This window comes from Furipterus horrens, unplaced genomic scaffold, assembly GCF_987537825.1.
Source record: "Furipterus horrens unplaced genomic scaffold, mFurHor1.1.pri manual_scaffold_4, whole genome shotgun sequence".
NCBI lineage: Eukaryota > Metazoa > Chordata > Mammalia > Chiroptera > Furipteridae > Furipterus > Furipterus horrens.
In genome coordinates, this window is record NW_028327174.1 from 148,600,710 (window position 1) to 148,609,500 (window position 8,791).

The window sequence follows — 8,791 nt, forward strand, 5'->3', positions numbered from 1 at the left end:
GGAACAAGAATGTAAACAGGGTACCAAGCACAACCCAGCCAAGGAACTGGAGAAAAAAGATGAGTTAGCTGGAAAGCGGATAATTGGCTGGCCATATTGAGAGAGCTGAGAGGACTTGATCATCAGAGAAAGAATAATGGCAGGCCATGAAGGAGAAATAGGCTCCTTACAGAGAACGTTCCCAATGCTTAATTAAGTGGGCCTAATCTTTTCCCCTCCAAGTGTAGTCTTAGATTATCAACATCTTCTCCCAAAGGGCAAGGAGAGTTAAAGGTAAAGGGGAATCTCTCCGGTGGGGTTGGGGGGAGGGATTGAGAAGTAAAAAGACAATAATCCAATATTTTAAATGTATATGTCTCCGCAAAACATTCTAGATTGGTAAAGATTAAGATATAGTGACTTTATGGAACAACTCCCAAAAAAATTTTGTTAGAAATGATGATGGTGCTCTGGCCAGTATGGAATGTCATCCCACACAGCAAAAGGCTGTGGCTCAATTCCCAGTCAGGGCACATGCCTATGCTTCAGATTCAAACCCCCGCTGGGGAGTGTATGGGAGGCAACCAACTAATGTTTCTCTTACATCAATGTTTCTCTCTCTCTCCCCCTTCCTCTGTCTCTAAAATCAATAAACATTTAATTTTTTTAAATAAATGAGAGTGGTAAGATAACATTAGATATTCCTATTTCATAAAAGAAAGTAAATCTTAAAAGATTCAAAGTCCTGCATTAGACACTGAGTTTGATGACAGTATGGAATACAGTTGTTTTATCACCATGTTCCTAATTAAACATAATAAATAATATAAAGGGAATAATCATTAACTATATAAAAACTGTACTAATAGAAAGGGATGATCTTAATGACATCTAGACAAGAAAAACAGCACTACCTGCAAAACAAAGCCCAATACAGAGTATTCTGGCCTGTAGAGAAGTGGACTTGGTAGTGGGGCAAGAATCAATTGGCCACTCAAAGACCTAGAGTGAGTACCCCTCAAAACTATTCCCTCCCTGCTCATTCGTTCATTCAAGAGGGAATTTTAACCCAGGAATTCCACTACTAAGTATACAAGGTCTGTCCAGAAAAAGTCCAGCCATTATTAATATAATGAGAACAGTTTATGCTACATCGATATAACCTGGCAGCCAAGGAGGTAAGACTGGAATGCCCGTGTGTGAACAATGACTTCACTGTACCAGTCAGTGGGGGCAGCAGCCATTGAGTGAGCATGTGTACTGTGTGGCCATCACATTCAAAATGACTGAGCAACAAATCTGCATCAAATTTTTTGTTAAGCTTGAACATTACTCCATGAAAGCTATTCGGATGATTAGGAAGGACACAGCTATGGGCAACTGGTGATTGGCAGCTTCATCACAACAATGCGCCCACTCATGCATCCCGTCTCGTGCAGAGGTTTTTGGTGATGCATCAAATCACCCAGGTGACTCAGCCAGACTACAGCCCAGATTTAGCACCCTGCAACTTCTGGCTTTCCCAAAAATCAATATCACCTCTGAAAGAGAAGAGATTTGAGACCATCATTGAGATTCAGAAAAATTCGACAGGGCAGCTGATGGCAACTGAGAGAACTCTGTGAGGCCCCAAGGTGCCTACTTTGAAAGGGACTGAGGCATCATTGTCCTAAGTACAACATTACTCGTATCTTCTAGCTTCTCCAATAAATGTCTCTATTTTTCATATTACATGGCTGGATACCTTCTACACAGACCACATATAACCAAGAGTAAAGGAAAACATACACCCACACAAAAACTAGTTCATGAATGTTCATAGTAGCATTATTCATAATAGTCAAAAAGTGGAAACAATTTAAATGCCCATCAACTGATCAATGAACAAAATGTGATATAGTCATAGAATGGAATATTATTCAGCCATAAAAAAGAATTGCCATATTTTTTGCTCCATAAGACGCACTTTTTTTTCCCCAGAAGTGGGGGAGAAATGTCTGTGCATCTTATGGAGCAAATATTGCGTCACAGACCGTGATGTGTATTACCTGACCTGTCAGTAGTGGCAACAGATGTGAGGAGAGAAGCGGTGGGCCCACAAGAAACCCCTGGGGATGCTTAAATGTCCCAATTTACTGCTGAATCTCAGGACATCTGGTCAGTAGGAAGATAGCGAAGAAGTGATATCAGTGATTGTGAGCAACTGAGTTTCATAAATTCTGACCCTAGTGATGATGAGTTCTTGGGGTTCCCAGAAAACTAGAAGAGTACCTAAACCTTAAAGTCTCTCCTCATTTGTTAATGAAAGTTATTATGGTTCTTAATACCACTGTCAACTGCTGTTCACTTTACATGGTTGAAATATTATTCTGTTATATTTTATTAAATACTGTATTTTAGTACACCATTTGGTTCAGAACATTTTTTTTTCTTGTTTTCCTCCTCTAAACCTAGGTGCATTTTATAGTCAAGTGTGTCTTTTAGTGCAAAAAATACAGTAAATACTATGTGACAACACAGATGGACCTTGACAACATTTTGTTAAGTGAAAGAATCCAGTCACAAAAGACCACATATTATGTGACTCCATGTATATGAAATGTCCAGAAAAAGCAAATCTATTGAGAGAAAGCAGATTAGTGGTTGCCTATGGCTAGAGGGGAAGGGAGTTGGAGAGAAATAGACAAAACTGCTAATGGGAACAGGGTTTCTTTTTGAAGTGATAAAAATATTCTAAGTCCTGGCTGGTATGGATCAGTGGGTTGAGCACTGGCCTGTGAACCAAAGGGTCTCCAGTTCGATTCCCAGTCAGGGCCCATGCCTGGGTTGCAGGCCTGGTCCCCAGGCGGAGGTGCACAAGAAGCAACCATACATTGATTTCTCTCCCTCTCTTTCTCCCTCTCTTCCCCTCTCTCTAAAAATAAATAAATAAAATATTTAAAAATTATATTCTAGCCCTGGCTGGTATGGCTCAGTGGATTGAGCACTGGCCTGTGAACCAAAGAGTCACTGGTTCCATTCCCAGTCAGCATACATGCCTGGGTTGCAGGCGAGGTCCCCAGCTGGGGGTGCGCGAGAGGCAACCACACATTGATTTCTCTCCCTCTCTTTCTCCCTCCCTTCCCCTCTAAAAATAAATAAATAAAATCTGCAAAAAAATGTTTTTAAATGAAGAAAATATATATTATAAAATTGATTGTGGTGATGGTTGCAAATACCATTGAATTGTATACTTTAAATAGGTGAATTGTATAGTATGTGAACTATACCCTGGCTGGTTTGGCTCAGTGGATTGAGCGTCGGCCTGCGAGCTAAGTGTCGCTGGTTCGATCTTCTAGTCAGGGCACATCAGAGAAGGAAAACTCTGACTCCAAAAAACCTCCGCTGCCTTGCGGCATACCTCTTCAGGGGAAAGGCTAAGGGAGTAAACCCTGACAGAAAATCCGGAGCCAGAGTCCCTAGGGCGGTTTGACGTTGTAGTCAACACCGGCAACTCCTGCGGCGCACCTGAAGCCAAGCTGTATTGACTCCGTCTTTCCCTTGGACCCTTCAGCTGCGAAGAGAGGGGGGGTCTGCTGCATGGGCAACAGCAGACCCTCCATATCACCCTGCCCAGGCTCTGTAGCTTCAGCTTCACTGGAGAGGACACTCCAGCGTCATCGCAAGATGTCGATTCAACACGGGAGGAGACAGATACCGTGTCACTCCCGAGTCGGACTGCACAGCCATTCTCGGCGGTGCAGACAGACTCTTAAGAAGCTACACCATCGTCTCTCGAGACGGACGGCTGCCGATACGATACGATAGTATGTGAACTGTATCTTAATAAAACTATTATTTAAAAAGAAAATATTTTGAGCACCTCAGTCCCTATGGTAAATTGCTGGAAATGCAATAAAGAAAAAAGACACACACACAGAACCTGTTTTCAAATTCTAATATTGTATATAGTAAGGAAGAAAAACCATGAGGAGGAATTACAAAACAATAAAAAGGAAAGACTGTACCCCAGGAGCACCTAACCTAGTCCTGGGTGATTCAGAAGATGTCCAGAAGAAAACTCAGTATAGCAAATTTCCATTCTTAAATGGGAATTTAAATCTTAAAAATCTTTTTAAAAACTTAAGTACCTGCCCTGACTGGTGGGGCCCAGTGGATTGACTGCCTGCCTGAAAATGTAAGGCAGCTGTTTGGACTCCCAGTCAGGGCACACACCTGGATTTCTGGCCAGGTCCCTAGTAGGGGGCATGCAAGAGGCAACCCATAGATGTTTCTGGGCATATCCCTCTCTCCCTGCCTTCCCCTCTCTCTAAAAATAAATAAAATCTTTAAAAAATATTACGCACCCATTCAGCTTATTAAAATCTTCATTTTCATAGAATACGAATGGGAATGCTCTTTAAAAGCATTTATGCACATGCAATGTTTAAAACTTATATTTTTAACTTTAGAAAGCAACCAGTTAAAGTCTGTTCATGTGAAACAAATCTCCAATTTAATTTCATTGTTATTACAGAGTTCATGGGGGTGTTGTAAAGATTATGTACAAACTTTTCACAATACCTTAAATTGGGAAAAAGACCTAAAAACCCTGAACCCCCATGTAATGCATTGCAAAGCAAAGCGTGGGGGAGCCCTAGCCTCACAACTCAGTTGGTTAGAGTGTCATCCCTATATGCCAAGGTTTCTGGTTCCATCCCAGGTCAGCACACATACAAAAATTAACCAATGAATGCCTAAATAAGTGGAACAAGGAATCCCTGTTGTTTTTCTCCTCCTCTCCCTCCCCGCTCCCTCTCCCTCCCTCCCTCCTTCTTGCCCTCCCTCTCTCTAAAATTAATAAAATAAAACTCAGCCGGGGATGGGGGTGGGAGAGGACAAAGTAGGAGAACAATGATCCTAAAGAACCAAGCGCTACAAAATAAAAATGGCCCTTTAAGAATTAAAGCCACTTGGTGGGGGACGGTTAGGGAGTGGAGGGATCAAGAAAAAACAAAAAAGGACTTAAGGACAACAGTGTGGTGATTACGGAGGGAGGAGTGTATAAGGGGGTTAGAAGGGTAATGGAAAAAATACAATTAAAATTTTTTAAAGAATTTTTTTTAAAAGCCACTAATTTTCAAACACAACACTTCAAATTAGATTAGTAACCATTGCCATAGAAACAGCGAAGTCGAGTTTCCCGAAGTTAAATATAAAAAATATTGCAAATTTAAGTGGGTGAAATAGGGCAAAGTTTGGTCCAAAAGTAGGTGGGCAGAGCCTACCAGAAACTTGCACCGAGATAAGGGTGGACTAACTGCGACTTCCAACGTACATTTCCGAAGTAATGCTTCAAAAATCACCCGACGTGGTAATTTACCAAGTGCTAAAAAAAGTTTGCCCTCCCTTCTCTCGGAGGAGGAACTAGACGAAACCCCTCCCAGGCATCGCCCACAACCAAAGCCAGCCGGTGCAGACGTGCACTGTGCAGCTCCGGGGGAGACTGCCTCCGAGTTCACCCGGAAAGCATCCTGCTGGTCTCATTGGCTGAGCCCCGAGGAAAAACCCAAGCTCGAGCCCGCAGCCCCAGCCTGCCTGGCCTGACTCCCTCCCTCCACATCCACACCCCACGCCACGTCCCGTGCCTGGCATTCCACGCGCCCCGATCCAACTTCTATTTATTAAGCACCCACTGTCTACACCGCATCGTGGTTTCGGGCACTGCAGAAATAGCCCCATGCCGGTAAAGCCAAAAGGACAAACACGGAGGGCGAAGAAAAATCCGCGAGAGGCTCGCTGCCTGCGACCGGTGTTCTGAAAAAAGCCCCCTCCCTCACCCCGCGGTGGTGACGGTCCCAGTAAAGAGATGGTCCCGGGGGACGCAGCAGGCCCTCCTTCCCCGAGTCCGCCGCAGACCCAGCTGTTAGGGTAAAGGAAAGGAATCAGCATCTCTGGACCACTAGCGCGCTCCTCTGCACCACAGACCGCGACCCCGACTCTGGTCCCCGGGAGAACGACAAGAGCGGCAGTGAACCCCCGTAAGGACTGGAGCAGGCTGTCACTGGCTCCGCTCTACCTCCCCTGAGACCAAGGCCAGCCGTTCTCTCCCCAGCTTGACAGTCACAGCGGACGCGGACTGCCAGGTCAGGCGTCTCCACTCTCCCGGACGCCGGCAACCCCTGCTGCACCGCGCGAAGTGGGGCAGTGCGGAGAAGACCGCCCGGGCCCTCCCCCCACCACCCCCATAGCCGGGACTCCGGAAAAGCGGTTACCTGGCGCTAGGGTGGGGCGAGGACCCAGCCCCACGGAGGAAAAGGAGAAGGAAGACAGTGGCCTCTGGACCACAGAGATTTAAGAAATTTGGGAGACTTGTTCCGCACCGGGTGACAGCTGCTCGCTGCGCACGCGCAGCCGGCTCCAGACGCCGATCCTTGTGCCGCTTCTCACCCTCCTGTGGAGCGGATGGAAGGCAGCAGCGAAGGCGCGCGCACAGTGCTCGCCGACTCCCCCTGCGCGCGGGCGCGCTCGCCGTCACGTGACCGCTGGGCCCCGCACTTAGTGGGTCACGTGGACTTCTAAACAGCTTAAAGGTGCCTAACACCTTCTTGCTTTGGGCTTAATCTTCTGCGCTGTTTAGTTTAGGTTTGGTGTCGCATATTTTGTCCTCCGTGCACTTTTCCCCAGAAGGGAGAGACACTGGAGCAGAGGAAGGAACAGGTGCACAGAATCTTGCGCGGAAGTGCTGACTGTGTTCCCGCAGGGCTGGAGTTGATGGAGTCCACGCGCCACACGTCCTCCTGGGCTCCGACTCGGGCCTATGGCGGCCTCGGGCGCGCGGACGTCAGAGTAGCGTTGCCATGGGAGGGACCTCGGAATGCCCAGTAGATTTTGACAAAGATGTCTGGGCTCGCTCCTCGGCAGCAATGACAGCAACTTACGGCCGGGTCTTCTGAGTCTCTTAACCTCAATGGGAGGTCCCCAGTGGTTGAAGTGTGTCTACCTCCTAATCTTTTAACAAGTAACTCAAGCAATAGGCCGTGCTATTGGCCTAGGGGAGTGAAACTTCCGTATTTCAGGCTCCTATGCGGGATACGTCCGGCCCTAAGGAGATATGCACTTGACCTGGGGTCACCCGAGAGTGGCCCCAATAGGAATCTGGACTGGGAGTCTCCAAAAAGCTAGGATGACAGCAGTTTGGCCTGAATTGGAGAAACAGGAAGTGCAGGTGCCTCCGGAACCCTAAGAACATACGTAAATTAGCTCGCTGTAACTTGTTGCTATAACTCCGCCTTCCAAGGTGTCAGAAAGAACCACACAGACCTTAAGCATTTGTACTGCCAAAGACAGATGGCTGAACGCCATATATTTCGCAAAGCTGAAACTTATTTTTAAAACTTCGACAGAGTTCCCAGCTGGGTCTCTTCAGGAGTTTCCCCTAATGTCTTCAAATGTCTTCTCAGCTAAGCAAGACTGGGTAGATCGTTAACACTACTGAGCACACGGTCTGTCTGATATGCTGGGTTTTTCTATTACAATCCACTGACTTCTGCTTTTTAAAATACCTCAATTCCAATTACCATGCCCTTAAAATCTTTTATCGCTGGGAGGAGCATTTCCAGAACAAATGAAATGTGTGATCATTAGACCACTATATTTCTTTAGTTATTAAATTATATGCAAGATTTAAGCTGTACTACCCACATATACCTCTGAAATTTGCCTGGCAAGTACATTCAACTGGGAATTTTCCAAATATGTATACTGTGAGTATCCCAACCCTCCTTACAAGTCAATTGGATATGCTAAAGCAATAAACATGTTTATTTAACGTTAATTTAGGGCTGTGAGCTTGACACTGTTTTAAGAGCTTCACATATATTAATTATATCAATCCTTGTACTCATTCAATTAATAGGTATTATCTCCTTGTTATAAATATGAAAACTGAAGTATAGAGATTAAAAAATATGTCAGCTACTAAAAACCAGGGTCCGAAGTCTGGAAACCTGCATTCCAGTCTCCCCACAATTTGCACATGCATATGCATGATGTTGCACAAACAACATTTGTCAAACACAGTAGATAAAGTCTCAGGATCTTTTTACTTTTTATTGAATTTATTGGGGTGACAATGTTTAACAAAATTATACAAGTTTCAGGTGCACAATTCTACAGCATATCATCTGTGCACTGTATTGTTCACCACCCCATCAGTTTTTTACTTTATTTTATTTATTGATTTGAGAGAGAGAGAGGAAGGGGGAGAGATAGAAAGAGAGAAACACCAATTTGTTGTTCCACCTATTTATACATTTATTGGTTGCTTCTTGTATGTACCCAGACCAGAGATAGAACCAACAACCTTGGTGTACTGTGTGACACTCTGACCAACTGAGCTATGTGGCCAGGACCAAACCTAAAACATAAGACAGCCATACCAGCCTTGCTGACTTCTCCACGCATTTTTGAACATCAAAGAAGATCATGTAAAATGTCCAAAACACTTCAAAAGCTGTAAAGTACTGTGTAAATCTATGAAGCACTTCACAGTTTTGGAAACTGAAGTAAGCCCACTAGAAAATCAACTGGATTCATGGCACAGAGAATAGTGTTGTGTCCCTAATTTATCAAAATACTTCTATATTGTGGATTACAATGAAAATTAACATTTTAGCCATATAGTTGATTAATTTATATATTCCCAATTAAAAATTCCAATTGCAATAAGGTAGAGGCTGTAAAATGGATACATAGATTCCCCTTAAATCTTACATGTTATGTGAACTACTGTTTAGGTCACCTCAGAGACAATAATTGTAAATTCCTTAAA

At 44.5% G+C, this 8,791-nt stretch overlaps 1 protein-coding gene across 1 annotated transcript in view; it reads right to left on the bottom strand.

Moving 5' to 3' along the window:
* KDM4C (lysine demethylase 4C) overlaps positions 1 to 6,305 on the bottom strand; it is a 439,327-nt gene extending 433,022 nt beyond the window's left edge. Inside the window, exon 1 of the mRNA XM_090274104.1 lies at positions 6,234 to 6,305. The gene's annotated coding sequence lies outside the window, so the exon portion shown is untranslated. The remainder of the gene's footprint in view (positions 1 to 6,233) is intronic.
* Between the last annotated feature and the right edge of the window lie 2,486 nt (positions 6,306 to 8,791).